This window comes from Aythya ferina (assembly GCF_964211825.1).
Source record: "Aythya ferina genome assembly, chromosome: 1".
Classification (NCBI taxonomy): Eukaryota; Metazoa; Chordata; class Aves; order Anseriformes; family Anatidae; genus Aythya; species Aythya ferina.
Window position 1 is genome coordinate 160,943,107 of NC_140296.1, and position 18,177 is coordinate 160,961,283.

At 38.9% G+C, this 18,177-nt stretch overlaps 1 long non-coding RNA gene across 1 annotated transcript in view; it reads left to right on the forward strand.

Moving 5' to 3' along the window:
* The first annotated feature begins 8,033 nt into the window (after positions 1-8,033).
* The window catches only part of LOC311430395, a 128,261-nt gene continuing 118,117 nt past the window's right edge, over positions 8,034-18,177 (forward strand). Inside the window, exon 1 of the long non-coding RNA XR_014688762.1 lies at positions 8,034-8,153. This is a non-coding gene — a long non-coding RNA (uncharacterized lncRNA). The remainder of the gene's footprint in view (positions 8,154-18,177) is intronic.

Consider the following 18,177-nt stretch of genomic DNA (forward strand, 5'->3'; position numbering starts at 1 on the left):
GTTCATTCGGGATTATTCCAGGCATGTGGATATTTATCATGATATTCCTGCATCTGTGTCCAATAAACTAAAGAGATAGTATATCTGATTAAGCTACAACAGTTTTAATAGCAGATACATTATCTTTAGGGTAATAAATCAAGGGAGCCTCTCTAGCCCAGCATAAAATTTGAGATGTTATAACCTTTGCAATAACAATATTGATCTCTCAAAATGATGCTAGGTGGGAACAACTAGGAAAAAAAAAAACAGGAAATCCCCAAAGAGATGGGAGCTGTGACAGTTTTCCAAATTGCTGCTTAAAGGGATTCCCCAGATCTATTGGCTACAGCAGATAAAATAAGGTAGAAATGGATCACATGATGTTAATTGGAAGAATTAATTCTTGTATTAACATCCATCTACTTTTATTTAGATTGAGAAATGTTCTGCCCAAAACTGAATGAAGAAAGAAATAAAATACCATTTCTAACATGTTTCTCTTGACATGAAATCTTACTTGTGGGAATATGCCAACATGGTAATGAGCAACAGGGGTTGTCCAGAGGACAGCGTGCTTCCAGTCTCTTTCTTTCCTGATTGAGTCCCTGTGGCTAATTTGCTGTTTTTCCTCTGCTGCTGTTGAGAGTTCATGAGGATGCTCCTGATGGAGGGAGCTGTATATAGAGTGTTGAAATAAGGATTACTATGAATTTATGCCACAGCAGATTACAACATGGAAGCTGAAACTAATTTCTCATCTCACAGCCTCACTTTGTTTCTCCCATATTTTCACAGTCACATCTTGCTTTGTAGTTGCTTTAAATCAGGGACAACTTGGAGGAGACTGCTGAAAGCAATAAAAGTACACAGCAAAATAAAATCACTAAGATCACTAAGATTTTTTTTTATTTTTATTTTTTTTTTCCCAGAAACCTCTCTTTGGAAACCTCTCATGAAACAAAATTAAATTTCTTTAAAAAACATTTCTGAACAAAACTTTGTTTGTTTGTTTTTTTGTGTGTGTGCGTTTGGCAAATTACCTTCAGGCATTCTGTATAACAGACTTTTTTTTCCCTTTCCTGAAAATTTAGGAAAGGAGTTGCTTGTTGGCCAACTTATCCATAAAGCTATTAGTTGTTCTGACCTTTGAGAAGAAAACAGGAAATAGAAGTGTGACATCTAATAACTATTTCAGCTTTTAGTACTGGGAAAATTAATTTGATTCATGCGAAAATTTATATCTAACCAAAACTTTCAGACAGGCGTCTTACTGAGAATGATGTGTGTTAAAATATTTTGAGAAGTGATCAAAATGAAAGTTGTTCTTTTGATATGCAGCTGCAGAATCATTCTTTGCATCACATAAGGCACAGTAATGCTCATAGAACTTTAAGAGTTAAAAAACATGCTCATACAGAGCACCATCTTTGCATCATTCTGATAAGGATTTCTATGGCAAAAAGCATTTTGCCTAATCATTTTTATAGCCAAATATTTGTGGGGTGAATGTTATTTCTCCAGCTGATCTTACATTTTTGTGGTTGGAGTGGAGAACAAAAGCCAGTGGTTCAGTTGTTTAACATCTTCTGTAACCATTATTATTGAAATTTTCTATAACTTTTGCTCTTCTGTTGCTCACGTTGGAAATTTAGTTAATGCTTCTTTTTCATAGGACTTGACAGCAACATTCACCAAAACAACCACACTATCCAGCGGGGAAAGAACAATCTTAGAAAATGCTGATGAAAGCAAAGTAGGTTTGCCATAGCTAAAAAAAAACTTGTCCAGTTTCATCTTTAAACCAGTCTTTCTCACACGAGCAGTGTGTGTAAAGATTTTCAAGCAAAGTCAACAGTGCAGACACACTAGCAAATTCCACCCATTCTGAACTCACTCCTATCTGGCTCACCCTACATGCAAGCTCTGCCCCACATGCTCCCCTGCCACTAACCTTGTGGAATAGAAAAGCAGAAGAAATGTGTACACAGGGATGCCTCTTCTCATGCATTTGCTCCTCATTCACCTATACACCTCTGAGAAATATAGGGTCTTTATTTACTACCATTGTTCTACTGCCTTATGTTTCTTCTTTGCATCTCAACAGCAACATGCTGCTGCTCTACTTTGTGCTATTGGATTAGTTGAATACAAATATTATTCAACATTATTCTGATGAGACTGAAACATAAGTTTTTTTAGTGTGGCAGGTTTGAGCTTTTCAAGTGAAAGCAACAAATTTCGATGCTTATTCATTTTGTCTTGTGCTTGCTGAACAACAATCTCTCTGCAAATTTTCCCGGTTCCCAGCTGATCAACAAATTGTCCTGTAGACACAACTTTAGAGAGTATACCCTCAGACATTGTCCTGTGCATGGGGGCAGGTTTCTTTTGAGCATGGCTGCATAGCTATCTGTGGTTTCAGGCTGTGAGGGCTTCCCTTCTGTTTGGATCAGAACTGGAAGGATGGGCAGAAATAAGCAACACTGGTACAGAAAGAAGGTTTCAGTTTGGGATACTTATGAGATATGAGATTCATGCTTTATGCATAAACTTTTTATGCTAGCAAAAAAAAAAAAAAAAAAAAAAAAAGCAGGGTCTAAGTACCTTATTTTCCAGCAAAGCTGCCAGCTGAGAAATTCTTAAGACCTTGATTAGAAGGAAGCCTGAAGGAGGGATTGTGCTGGACAGAGGAGCAAGCTGAGGCAAAGCATCAGCACTCATCACCCCTTAGGCCCTTTTGCCTCTTTAGGTTACTTTAGAGTACGAAACCAGGCCTGGCTTCAGATGTCACTCAGGTTGCTTAATCAGTATCAACATCTAAGGGCTGGCTGGTCCTACACAGTAATGGTGTGGCAACTTGTCTCAAGGTCCCTGAGGTCATTGCTTGAAAAGGTGGCCTCCTGCTCTCATGCCTGACCTTAGTGCCATGATACAGGACTGGCTACACGTTGTGTGGCTGAGCGTGGGGGTGAAGAAATAGAGCTCTTCCCACGTATACATGCATTATCATCTTTGCCAGCTCACTGGTGACAATATTCTTTCATTTTGGTACCTTCTGTTGTGAAAGAACCCCAGTAACTCATGAACAGCATAACACCAGCAGGTAGATACTGTGTTCCTAACCAGCCTGCCTTTCTTACCTCCCCCCAGAAACTCATACTTCTTCTGAGTCTATTAGGTTGGGAGAGATAGAGAAAAATCCTCTGTAGATTTAGGAATTTCAAATAGAGATGGAGAAGAATTTGAAGTAACTGTTGGAGATAGGGAGTGCCCAGCCACGATACCTGGACTGATCCTTCTGAGAGGGATGACGGTTGAATGTGATTAAAGCGCTGTGTTGAATTTCCATAAAAAATTCTAAAGAATATAAATTGCCTGCCCTATGAAATACCAGCATTTGAAGTTCTTTAAGAGTAAGTTAGCCATGTGTCATTGTTCTTGTGAAAACATCTTAAAAATATATTAATGAATGAGAATTTTACTCAAAGAAGACTACAGTCTTGAATATTGTATTGGTTTGCCTCTCCGCTCTATGAATGTAGATGAGATTTAAAAGCCATAGTAATTTATGAGCTGTACTTAGAACCTATAAAGAGATATCTTGGATTCAGAATTGTTTCATTCCTGATGTGATTTAGAAGATTAAACTGTCATATTTTAGCACAGATAGATGGCCATCATTGCTATAATTAATCATGTACAATAAACTCTATTATTTAGAAGCTATTTCATATAAAAGTTGAAAATATTTTTATATAATACAAAATGAAGTAGATTAGTTAAGCTTTATAATTATATTTTCTAGATATATGTTGATTTGTTTCATATGCAGGGGTTATTTAGTTTACTAAATTGTCCAATACACTGAATGCATACCGCAAAACAATATAGTAATGGAATCTTTGCTAATGACTTCAATTTAAGGACAGCCCATCTAATAGCTGAGATAAGATGTTACTAAAACAGTGGGCTAATGATTTGAAAATTGCTACAAAAATTGTGTTCAGTCTATGATGGGTTGCAAACATAATTGTACTAATAAATATCCAAGTCAGCCTTGATTTTCAAGCTTATACCATGATTACTAGGAGTTTTAGGAATATGATGGGGCTAAATAGTGCTGCTGTGCTTACATGAATAGCCTCTTCAGTGGCACAGCTCTATTGACTAAAGAGAGCAAGCACACTTACTAGGCAGAAATGTAGTAAACATTCATAACTGACTGGTCAAGATTGCTTAACTATGCACGTTTCTTGAAATGCTTTCTCCTGAATTTCAGTCTATATATTGTCCTGAATATGTTTGTTTATATATAACTCTATCTATCTATCTATCTATCTATCTATCTATCTATCTATCTATCTATCTAATATGGCTAAGATGCTACCTATAACTGTACTACTGGATACTGGTGCTGTTATAAACTTTTTTAATGTTATTTCCATGTTCAAAGTGCACATCTAGGATAAGAGACACCTGAGCTCAGTCTTCTTCTCTGCCTGCATGGCACTGAATCCATATCCTTCAGCTTCTAAAAAACTGCTCTCAAAAGAGGCAAGTTATATCAGAGTGTCAGTCATAGGAAGGGATTGTGTGTCTCCTTTGGGTCAGTGGCTCAGTGTTTGTTTTCTGGTCTCTGCTATGGACTGCTTATGGAGTTCAGCTTAAGTAGAAAGAGAATAAAATATATTTAATAAATCTTGGGACAGAAAGTGACCTTAATTTGCTGTTTTCCGTGAGCTGGCTTCAGCATGGTGCCACCCCAGGGGAACCCTCAGTCTTACAACTAGCCTGTGAGAAGAGGGCTGTGTCTTCTTGTCTCTCTGATGAGGTGTGAGCATGCAGTGGGGTTGGAGTTGTGTGGTCTTGTCAATACGGAGACATTTCTGGGAGTTCCCCCGGGCAAAATTCTGCAATCCCAGGGCAAGCGTTTGGGTAGTTGTAGTGCTCTTTCACAGCTGGATCAACAGTTATAACTGAGAATTAGATATATATGCATGAAAATCCCATGTGGTTTTTGGTCCAAAACTTTTGCACAACTGCTTATTTCAGTGCTGATAAAATTTCAGCCCATGTTCTTAAAGAAAGCTGGGGTTCTGGCACAAAGATATTTTTTTTTCTTTCTGAAACAAACTGAAAACCTGTACACAGCTACTTGTAAGGTGCAACACTTGAAAGTGTTAGTCTGAAACAGAAGTGAAAAACATTTCCTCCTCCAGTTTTCTGACGAGGATGGAATTGGATGTTCCCTCTACTCCTCACTGCAAGGTGAGGCAGCATACCAGCTAGCCTATTGTTGCATCAAGCCTCATGATGAAAAGTGGTGGCTGAGGCTGCTTCTTAAGGTATTGTGTTTAAGATAAGTGCTTTACGAGCACACAGTGGCATGCACTGGCATGGCCTCAGAGACAAACTGGGAAGATACTGAGGAAGGCAGGCACTGCTTTGGAGGGGCAGAGGAGCAGGTAGGGGGTAGCGCCGTGGTGCTTTGGCACCGCAGCCTCCCCACTACTGACAAGAGAGCTGAGTCTCCTGGCAGGCTTGGAGCTGTGCAGCTGCAAGCTATGAGAAACAGCAGTAAAGGACTATATTCAGCTGGAGGTCATGGAGAGAAAAGAAAGGCAGGCTAAGTAAGGAACATGGGAGGCTTAATTCACTTGGCCTCCTTTCCTTTCCCATTGCAGCTGTTCTACTTCGGTTTGTTTAGCAGGCCTGAATTCTTTTTTTTTTTTTTTTTTTTTTTTTTTTCATGATTGTTGCTCATAGTTAGCTTTGGGGTTGAAAGGAGCTAAGAGTAAATTATATGTCTGGGAGCTCTGAATGTCTTAAGTGTAGTAGATCGTAGCAACCCCTACTGCTCACATCTAATGAGGCAAAGCAGACAGCTGCTAGCCTTTGGTTTGGAGTGGGCCTGTGGAAATGCTCCAAGCAGCCAAACAAAAGCAAATGGGGAAGGGAGGGCACCATATCCATGGGGCTTTGTAGGGCATATGCAGCTACCACACTGTTTGCTTGACTTTTCTGCTTGTTCTGGGCCTGCCCCTGTGCCTTTCAGGGCAGAGATGCAGCTGTATGCCTCATGTTCAGGGGCACCCAATGCTGGAGGACTATTTTCAGGTGGCTTCCAGGTGTTGGGAAGTGTAATGAACAGTGAGTGAAATGCTGGAGTGCAGAGGTGGCACCATGTGAGAGCTCCAGCTTATAGTCTCTGGCATTGGTCACTGCCTGCTTATTTTTTTATTATTTGCTAGGTTGTAATATCATGCCTCTGCTCATGAATGCTTCTGCTAACTCATGGTGGTGTACTGACTTATTGTTTACAGTATCATTTACCTCACCTCTGCTGCTAGTCCCCAGTCTGTAGGATTCAGCCTAGAGAGTTCACTTTGCTGTTCACCTCCTCTGACTCCTTCTGCTTTGTATCTTAGTTAATTATCTGTAGACAAAGACACACTGGATGCCTTATCAACTAGAAAGACTGAATTAATCAGCTTTGTTAGGCAAAGGTTATAGCAAGGGGGTGACCATCCTATCCATCTGTTCACTCATCTCCTGAAGAGTAACCATAACAGAACTCTTAAAAATCCTATTAATTATAGGTCAATAGCCTAGACACTCTGATAGCACTGCAAGGAACTATGGACAAAATGTCTGGGATTAATGGATTTTCTGAAGACTTTTATAAGGTCTTTTATAGATGTTTTCCTCTCAAATGCTAATATGTTCTGCAAGTAGAAAGAAAATGGCTTTTTACCACTGTATTCCCTTGATGTGACTAGGCAAAGCAGGGAGGTACCTTAAAGTATATAAAATGCATTGACTTGATCAATTCATATGTAAAGTTCAAGGAGAAAACTTTGGCCTTTTGCCTTCAGAAGTAATCATCCAAGTCACAGAATTATCTCATCTTGACGCATGAGGAGTCTCATGCATTGAAATTCAGAAGTTCACCCAATTTACTACTGGTGATAAAATTGGCAAAATGTACTTGGGAAGCATCAGACAATTCGCTGTGCAGCATACCTTGCTGAAGCGAATCCAATCTCCCTCAAATTCCGTCTTTTAGAAAAATGTTATACAAGTAGGCTAAGAAATTCTGTCAACTTCTTTATCCCTTAATTACGGAAACTTTCATTTGGAGGTGTATTGTAACCTATTCAAATGTTAGGGCTCTAAATACCATGTTTGTGCTTAGTTTGCAGTAAGCATGGTTGTGTGACAGGGCAACCATTTATCTCTGTTCTTTCTTGCCTTGACAGCTAGACTTGACATCTCAGATTGCTGCAGCGTACACTCACATCCAGAATAGGGCACAAAGGGTGCAGAACTGTTTATCGAATCTTTTGTCCCTTCTGTCCTTTATTGTGCAGCATTGAAGAAAGCAAAGTGATTAAATATGGGAAACTGAAGATTTATGCCATTGCTGGGAATTTGCTGCTAACATATCCAGTGCTGAAATATCATTTGAGGTTTGTACCCTTCCCTATCATTATTCTGTAAAACTGAAGGGACCTGCAAGGTCTGAGGAGGAATGACACTTGCTTCCCAATAAATCTACAGTCCATACCATTTTGGAAGAATCAGTAATCACAGGTGTTTATTATATCCGTGCATTGGAAATAATAAAGCATTTTTTAATATATTTTTTCCTGTCAAGATTTTCCCTTCTTTTATATAGGTATTTATACCTGTGATTATAAGCAGAGCAAATTTGGCATTTCACTGGGTCAGCTGTTTTCCTGAACCCTCTTCCAGGCTCTGAGAAAAGGACTGGGTATTCTGTAGCACACTTTTTGTCTCTCAGGATGAAGGTCTGGGCTGCTATAGAGAATGTTTTCCTCCTTCTTGCTGAGTTATGGAAGGCAATGCTCTCATCCCCTTCTCTCACAGAACTTTACAATGAGCTACCCTGCCTACCTTACTAAGGTTTCTTCTGCCACCCAACTAGGTAAATAAATAAATAAATAATCAGAATAGCCCTCCCCCCATCCCTCAAATGCAGGGAGTACAAGAGGAGCTCAGGAAAAGCCAACTCCACTTCCTCACCTTCCACAAACTGAGGCTGGGCTAGCAGATAGCCCTGAAGGAAGAGCATTGGAGAACTGATTTTTTGTTGTTGTTTGTTTTCAACAGCAACCCCGAAAGAAGCTGGCAAGTGACACTGGAATCAGGTGAGAAAGTGGGGACACCTGTCTGAAGTGGCAAAGGTCCTTCTCTATAACTGCAGTGGATCCAGTGAAATGGGACAGCCATTCTCTATCAGCACTGTGGTCCCAAGGTGCTTCTGGAGGTGTCTGACCCGGGAGCTGACCAAGGCTGCCGCGATGTGTCTTTGAGGTGTGAAAAGCTCTCAGCAGGAGCTCATTGGGCTGGGTTCAGACAAGGAGCTGTACGTGGTCAGCAGCCTGTACTTGCTCATTGCCCCAGCTTAAATGACTGCCCAGGCAGAGAGGCTACCAATTCTCTTTATGTCATGCATTACTTTAAAAAAATTTATCAGCTTCTGAACATTTGGACATCTTTATGAAGGTCAGGATTTGCACACGAATTGTCTCTGAATATCACAAATTCTTTCTTGCCTTCTCATTTCTGGGAAAGCAGATGTAAAGCCTAAGGGATGAACAATACAGGTATTGTCTGAAAAGTTCTGTGTAAATCTTCCTTGACCAATTCCCTAAAAGTTGTGTCAGCAAGATGTTTTGTTTTGTCAAGGTTTTGTTTTGTTTTGCTTCTTTGTTTTTAATCTGAACCCAGAGATCTGAACTGATGTTTCTTTTTGCAGCTTTCAAATCTTTGGTGTTGTCTGTCATGCATTTAATCTGGAAATGTATGAGTAACAGTTTGGCTAGAGAGCAAGACAAAAAGAGAAACCTGCTTGTAAAGAAAGATAATTGACACAGTAAGAGTCCAGGCCAAATCCCCTCCACAAACAGTCCCACTGTAGTCAATGTGATTAGTTGTGTGAATAAGGCAAAGAGAATTTGGCTCTTGTTGCAGTCCCAGCCACCTTTTATCATTGGAGAGAGAAAAACACCATAAAATTAAATGGGTATCATCCTCCCCACATTCCTAGTGTAACTATTTTAACGGGAATGCTTCATAAACAGATAAAGGCACTCCTGAGCTTTGGGATGATCATTTTTTTAAATGACCATTTAGAGCTGGATTATGGTTTTACATTTTCACCTTGGAGCATTTAAGGGCTGTTTGGGACATTAAATGCTAACCTATCAAAGCCTAAACTGAAAGGCAATGTTGCTTGTAGTCATACAGCCCAGTGAAATAATATACTTTTGCTGCTGTTAATAGGTAAATACTTTCATTTGCAGAAAGAAAATGGTGATTCAAGAACGTTTGATGCCCCTAAAACTCTCACAGCAGCTGGATATTTTACATTGGTTTCTATAATATTATTATGATAACATTTCTGTCCCGCAGGGGTCTGCTTGAATATCAGAGCACTCATCTTTTTTTAAGCTTTGCATGATGTGAGATATTAAAATTAAGGCTGGTGTTTACTGTTCAGTTCTTACACACATATCCCACATTCACAGCTAGATATTATTTCCCTTGGAAATGCTTTCTGTCCCTGCCAGTCACTGAATGCAATCAGATAGCTTTGCATGGGCCAGCATACCAATTAAGTACCATGCCTGAGATACGTACTGTTACCTCCATCAGCAACTTGATAGTTCATCGGCACATAAGCAGTGTATATTGATAAGGAGAAAGCCTGATTCCACGTTGGGAGCAGAATCTATTTCTTAGAAAATGCTTTCAGGATGCACTTTGAGGAGAAGAGGGGAAAGGCAGCATACAAAATGGTGAGAAAAAAAAAATGAAACAGGAGGAAAAATTAATGGAAGTAGGATCAGAAAAATATTCAATTAGAACTTGCAAACCTGGTCATATTACTCTGTGTTACTGTACATCTCGCCATTATCCAAATCTGTTGCTAAACTGTTGGCATTTGTCTTCATTATGCAGTAAAATGGTATGATGAATAGGTTACAAATATGGTGGAGGAAATGCCCTGGAATTATCACAATGCCTGAGAATAAAAAAAATGCCTTAATTTAAATTACTGGTATGAAGCATCTGCCATGTGCACAGACAGATGTGAAGACTGGAACGTGATTTTGTTCTGATGCTGCCTTCAAAGTTTCTGTTCCACTTCAAAGGGGTTTTCAGGCTGAATCCTTCCTTGAAAGCCAATGTCAGGGATGTGATATAACAGAGAGCAGCATTTGACATATTTCTCAGCTGCGAGGAACTGCATAGCCTGATATCTTAAGTCCAGTTTTGGAGCCTTTCACAAGTAGCACTCCCCCACATTTCAGCTGAAGAGCTGGTTAATGTAAAGATTATGACTCCTAACAATGAAATGAAACATGACGTGAGAAAAAAGCTGCTATCTCAGTCTAGTTAATTAGACATAATTTACTCTTCAAGAATTGTTCTTATCCATACTGATGTGTTAAATTTCAAGCTCATTTTTACATTTGACTGATTATTATGTTCTAGAAAGACAATGCCAGGGTATTCAAACCCAGCATTTGGCCTACTTTAAAACTGTGAGAGCCTGAAATTTAGTACCACTAGATAATAAAGAATTTTATATTACTATCAGGATATGAATGAATATTTTACTAAAACTTCAAATAAAATCATAAATAATATTAAAATGCTATTTCTGTAGCCTGGTCTGGAGCATAGCCATCCCTTTCTTAGCTGTGCATTCACTTTAATAGAGCTTCCTAATGGCTGCAAGGACTGTCCACCTAATTTGATGTCTTAGCTTCCAAACTCATTGGGAATTGTGTGTTATAAAAATAATGTATACATTGTAGAACAAGCGTGAGAATGCATACCATCATCCAGCTAGGACGTATATATAGACCAGGAGGAAGTCTGCCAACTTAGTCCTCTGCTAGAGGTTTTTGTGTGATCTTCAGCAAATATTGGTAAGTGCCTGTGCTTCATTTCTACACCTGGAGAATGGGTATAAGGAGGGAGGAAAGAAGCAAGGCTGGGATACCCTTCCTGGAAGTGCTCTGGCTAATCTGAATTTTGTGGATCACTTGTTGGCTACTACAGTGAGACTGACAGAAGTAACCTACTAAGTTCTTCCCTTCAGTTTTTGAAGACTGTCACTCACTGCTATAGTGTATGACACTGCATAGAGATAATGCAGTGCAAGAGAAGCTGTTTTCTACCTCATGTATGAAAAGTGAAGTACTCGGATGGAAGTTTGCACAGATGTTTTTACTAACTTCTTTATCTTGTGTTGATATCTTTATCTTGATTTACATGTGTTACTTTGGCATCAGATCAAATATTTGGATGAGATTTCACTTCTATATGAGCATCATTCTATATTGCATTAGATTTAATGATGGTTATCTTTGCTTCACTGTGAATGGTAGCTATATTTTAAATGCATAATATGCCGAAGCTGATACGATTGTATCTGTCATTCAAAGGATAATTCTAGTCTTAAACTTCACAAATGCTGTTAGATTCTTCGTGGCAATATTTCACTGTTAAATTGCATATTTGGAACCAGATGGCTCAGAAAACTGTTAAGATGATACCAAATCTCTCACCTCTCAGTCACTGTTGGGTTGAATCCAGCCCTGGTTCAGAGTAACCAAAAGTTGCTACCATCTGACAGCTGTTTTGTGGCTTAGATGTTTCCAAGTGGACAGGTGTCTGCAACACAGCACCCAAAAATAAAAAATAAAAAAAAAAAATTAAAAAGTCACCTGCACAAATAAAGGGTTGAGGCACAGAGGTTGAGAATTTATGGTGCTGAAAACAGAGTAACTTCTCTGATCACTGGTTATGTGTGTTGCAAAACAGAGTCTTACATCTCTTTCTGGAGGTGCCTAAAATGTTTAAATTCTGCTGCACTGCCTCTTTGAATCAATGCCTGTCAGTAAGATTATGTAACTTGTTTCATGAGTTATAAATTCACCAAAATGTGCATGAGATGAAATGATATACTATTTTCCCTCCCTTTGAAATAATGCTCTGATCTTTGCGGCTTACAAGCTAGTTTCCTGATGAACAAAAAGTTCATTACAGAGTCTGTACAAAGGAAACACTGTAGAAAAATACTTATAACGATAGTGGGATGCCATGACTAAAGAACCAAAATGACCTTCCTGTTTCTTTAATCATTATTTTTTAGCATAGCGTGGCTAGTACAAAGGGAAATAATGGTCCCCATTTTATGAATAGGTGCAGAGGAGACAGTCTATCATTGATAGGAAGTAGATGTGTATTTGCAAGAAGGATGTGTGATATGAGACAGAACAGTGATTCTGACTATTTATCATTAATGCCAGGAGGAAACTCAATACAATAATTCCTGTGGTCGCCTGAAGCATGGAGGACTATCTCTTTTGATGTTCTTGCACAGATATAATTTGTGTCTTTGAACTAGCCTCCATGCTTTCACTTTCTTAATGCAGAAGAGAGAAGCTAGCATTCCCATTCCTAAATGCAGCAACGTGAGTTAAGTACATGCAGATTTGTGTATGAGTGCCACAAGCTGACAGCCACCATAGGAGCTCTGGCTCAGCAGGCCATGGTCCCATTAGACATCTTAGGAAATAAAAGATTATCAAGTCTGTCTACTTTTGCTTTATATCAGTATTTTTATTTTTTCCCTTCCTCACATGCCCATCTTGATCCTGCCCAGTGTGGTGATGGCATTCCCAGACTGCAGGTTACACCAGCTGTGACTGTTGCATGCTGCACTGCCTGCTTTGGCCAGCACTACCCCAGCCTAAGCTGGGTCTGTGACTCTCCTCCAGGGAGAAGAGGGGGCAGGATGTGTCCCTTGGTGCTTGATGTTATCCTTTCTCCACCTGGAGCCAGAGGCACACTGCTACCTGATGCAGCCTGGTAGACAAGGTGTCTGGAAGGGTCCATGACAACAGCCAGACAGCACTTAAGAGCTGACCTTATTTTGATGGAGAATGACAGGAATCATAAGTACCAATTTTTGTAGTGGGAAAAGACATAGGAAAGATCTGCAAGTTCAACACAGTGTCTTCTCTCAGAGGGGAAATGTGACTTTTGTATTGGGCACTATCAGCGGAGCAAATATCAAAATGGTAAATGTTGCATGAAGGAAAAAGTTGCACTCTTCCCAGCCATTTGAATATAATTATGTACCGATTAATTGAAGAAAATGGCATCTGACACTGTCAGTGTTCTGAAGTGTCATATACTAGACCCCCAAAAGCAAATGAGGCACATATTAATTTTAATTAAAATGTTATCAAGAGGTGCTGCTGTCCAAGAAGCCCATTTACAATAATCTGCTTTAGTAACAAGTGAGCAAGTCAATTTATTGAACCAAGATAAAAAGCCAACCCAAGTAACAACTGCCCACTGAACACATATTTGATCTTCCAGCTTCCTCTGATTAGCAGAGGAAAGCATTCCCTGAATATTACAGGGTTTTGTCTTCTTCCTTGCTTCCACTAGCTGGTGGTAACTTGTAGTAACTGTCTCCATGGTGCAATCAGCATTTGTTCATCAGACTTAAAAGGGAGCTTTTCTAGCAGATCCAACTTGAAAGAAAGCATTTATAGAGACATCAGTTGCTAGGTACTGTTATTTTCCTTTGTGCCTCAGCTGTTAAAACCTCTGTATAGAATGGGACATTTTCCTTGGAGATATGGCTAGTTTACACACAGAGTCTAGTGCACAAGATTTGGGGGTTGCAGTAGAGGCTGTTTGCAATGAAAAATGACAAGGTTGCACAAATTCACCTCTTTTTGAGTTAAATTCATTAATCCAGTCCTTTGGATTTTGTGCTAAGGAGCATTAAACTGGACAGAGATTTCCTCAGAAGAATTCTGATTTCAAATATAGGAATAAAGCCGGTAATGACAGCCTAGCTACTGCTCACAGCAGGAGCACTGGGAGGTTTGATGCACTACACTTTGCTCTGCCATCAACATCAGAAAGAAAAATAGCCCCACCATGGCTCTAACCTTTGTCCAGACCATTTTTGGGAACCACACCTGACTGCTTACTGCAGCCACACTTGTCTCTACAATGGTACTGATGGTCCATTTAGCCCAAGAAAAACTCTCACCTTCCTTTTGCTATTCATTAGTGTAAAAGGCCAAGTCCTTTGTTACATGGACAATAAACATGGAAATACATTATCATTCTAGAAACAGACATAATTTCAGAATAAATTCAAGTGGTATCACACAAATAAAACAAAGTGGACTTATTCCTGCATCATGCCCAAATGAGAGCATTGCTGTAGGTTAGTTCTCTTTTCAAAGGAAGGAGTTCAAAGCTTTGGATTCTTCCTGAATCCATCAGCAAGCAAGATGCACTGGTTCTCTCGGACATGTCATAACATACCAGACCCAGAAGCCCTCTAGATGTCTTTCTAAAAGCTCTGTTTTAACAGTTGTGATACAGGAAGAAGGATTTTTTATAGTGTGTCTAACTTCTGTCTGACAGAACATTTTAGGTGGGAAATGAATCCTGTCAAAAAGGCACTGATGCCTTTTAAGTCCTACTGTGGACAATAGACACATCTGTCACTTACTGTTCAAGGGGCATGCCATGGTGAGCAAAACTGAAAGTCAATGAGATTAAGTGTACTTCAGTCATTCTGAAAACAATACCCAGCTTCTACTGGTCTAGAAGTTGCACCATGAGTACATTTAGGGTAGAGAGAACAGCAGCTGCTACCGAAAGAGAAAAGACTGATGATAAAACTTATCTTAAAGTCTCTTAATTTTCATGCTAACTTGCTTAACATTATTTTTTTGAAATCTAGGTGTTTAGGAAGATCAACTTTATGATATGTGTAGCAGCTACTCCGAAAATAGAATCTGGAGGGGTCTTCTTGCATTTTAGTGTAAAACATTCTGGAAGATTTAGCAGGAAATAAAGAAGTGAAAATTAAGTGAACGAATATACAGAACATTAGAATATCTTTTTTTTTTTTTTTAATGAACTTTCAGAAAAAAAAAATAAAAAATCTCATCTTTTGGCAATTTAGAAGTCATTTCATTGGCACTAGAACATTTACAATTATTTCCAGTTGAGGTACTGCAGTCAGTTGATAGTGGAACTCTTGAAAGAATTAATACAGTATAAATCCCATTGTGTCTGATCTGCAGTCCATTAACAGGGGGGATTCTTGGCTGTACAAGACTAGTTTCCTAGTTAAGTATAACAGTATCTTCAAATGTCAAATGCTATAATAAAACAGCTTCTAAAACTTTATCTGTTACTTTCTCCAAACACTGTTGTTTTGTGAGACACTAGTGACTTTTCACTTGTTTGCATGAAATCTTCTGAAGGTCCTTTAAAAAGTGATGTAATATTTTAGTGTTTTATAATTTGATTTGTCTGAGTTGTTTTGTTTGTTTGTTTGTTTGGTTGGTTGTTTTTTGTTTTTTTTTGAACTTCTGTTTCTTTCTGTTGCTTTCTGTGGATGTGGATGCTTCACCCCTGGAAGGCCAGGTTGGATGGGGCCTAATTAAATAGTCATAATCAAATTTTGTTTTCTGCCAAGAATCTCTCTAAGAAGAATGCCCTTCTGTATTATTATTATTATTATTATTATTATTATTGTTGTTGTTGTTGTTGTTGTTGTTGTTGTTGTTGTTGTTGTTGTTGTTATTTATAGACCAGAAAGCAAACTTCAGAGGATAAAGACCTTTGAAACTGTCTAATCTCAGTGAACCCCCTAAGTATGTGGTGGGAGGGGAGCAGATGAGACCATTGAGAATCAGGAATAACAATAATCAAACACTGGTGTACTGGAAGGGCTCTGAAGATGATCATTCTCACCCTTACCCTTGTGGTGTATCATTGCTGTACTAGCAATGCAATTCTCAGTCTCAGTCCTGTGAACTGGTTACAGTAATGTGGCAGTGGTCATGCACCTGTTTGCACTGCGGCAACAGGTCACATGACTGCCTGGTCACATGAAATGTTTTTTGTGTAACTCACAGAGGTAGCCAGACATGGAAAAATATGGGAACATAGGTACTCTATGCATGTGCATTAGAGCCAGGCACAGCTTTCCAAATCCTCTCTGGGGAACCAGACACACACTAAGCTTACTGAATAAAAACAACCAATACACAGTGACTGCTTTTATTACAGTACGTCCCTATATTACCAAGAAAACAACACCCAAAATGATAGTAAATGTAAAAGTGTCAACATTCTCCATCATTCATGCTGGCTGTGGCAAGAAAATGTAGACTGTAACCATCATGAACTGAAAACAACATTACCAAAATAACTGGAATTTACTCATTACCTGCAAGAGTGCAGCTATTACCATGTACTATGACAAGCATAGCTGGAGGTATAGACATGTTTTGAATGCACAAAGTTGTTCCGGATTGGACATCCTGCAAATGTACTTCTGAAAACTGCTGCTATTTGCCTTGGTTTTACTAGTAATGCTAAAATATATAGGTTAGAGTCAAGCTAAATATCTGCTATCTTTTTTTTCTGAATACCTCATTTTCTCTACCTTGTGTATGTGTGCTCCTCACCTTCCTTGTCTAGTGGAAGATGATATACCACTTGGTCATAACACCATCATCTTGGTTATGTATATTCAGAGCCTGGGTTGCTGGTCATCCAAACTGCAAATGGGACAGGTGTACACAGTTGTGGTCAAGCATCCGTGCTAACCACCTGTAATTCTTTGGCAGACATTTGGTGTGAACAGATGATCTCAGAGTAGTGCCAGCCTCCAGTTTCTCAGTGCTTTTGAAGATTGAAATGGGAATAGCTCCATGGCCCTTCTCCTGGTGTATTGAAGCAACTTCTCTCATTTCTTCAAACTAATGGGGAGCAGGCACTTGAGTTTCTGTTCATAAAGTTGCCAAACTTTAACCTTCCAAACTTCATGTGCTCTGGCTGACTGAAGGATTCCTCTTCCAGAAGATGTTCTGTTTTATTCTGTCCCTTTCAGGAGGACTCACTTCTTTTCGCAGTAGCACGTTTTAGGAAAATGGGAGATGGATTCTTACTGGATGTGACACCAAGTGGGTAGAAGTTAGTTTCTGGTTACCTCTGAGAAAAATCATGAGAGTTAACAGTGAAAAGTGAACACTACCATATTTGCTTTGGAAACAGAGCAGGGGAATCAAGCCACGTTCATGAGATGAAGTAAAACACAAGTGTCTGTGCAGAAGAAATGTTTTTTAATATTTCTTAAATATTATGAATGAAATATAAGAAGAATGTGAAGCTTTTCCATTTATAACAGGATGAATATTTTTCATTTTATAGAGCAATTAACACAGTTTTAACTAGTTTTCTCTTTTAAGTGTCAAAATTGTTTTGACTGTACTCTTTATTAAATAGTTTTTCTTGAATTTGACATTATCTGTCATCAAGGTTAAGTAAGAGAAATACTGCCTCTACTGGTATTGCAATGGAAAGCTTTAATCTAAAATCAATATTGTTTTAAAGACAATTTGCTCTAATTATGTTGAGATGGAAACATGATCAAACTCTAAAGAAGTAAATTAGCTCTCTCTATATATGCATAAGTTTAGTAAATGTCTCATTAAAAATGGGAACATACCTCAGATCAGACAATTGGAGTTGAAAAGCATCAGTTTGCTCCTGGCTGAAAGGGTTATATCATGAGCTGAGTTTCTCATTTACAAAGAATGAGATTCTTCCCTGGCTTATCATTCCTTCTCTCTCTCCTCTCTCTCTCTCTCTCTCTCTAATCTATCTATCTATTTATTTATTTATGTATTTTGCCAGTGTTTTAGCCTTACATACAAACCACACACACACACACACACACACAGAATTTCTAGGTTGGAAGAGACCTCAGGATCATCGAGTCCAACCTCTGACCTAACGCTAGCAGTCCCCACTAAACCATATCCCTAAGCTCTACATCTAAACGTCTTTTGAAGACTTCCAGGGATGGTGACTCCACCACTTCCCTGGGCAGCCCAGTACTAAGGAAAAAGAAAATAGCAGTGAAGTGAGGTTACTGTCAATATGTGTTGTGTTCGTAATGTTCTGTCTGGGCTGAAGAATGAATTTTCCTTTCACAATGATACATGAATAATATTGGTGTAGAATTGGCTGTAACATGTAGTAGTTTATCTGAAGGGAAGTGAAAATGTTGATAACAGAAGCTTCCTTCTTATGATA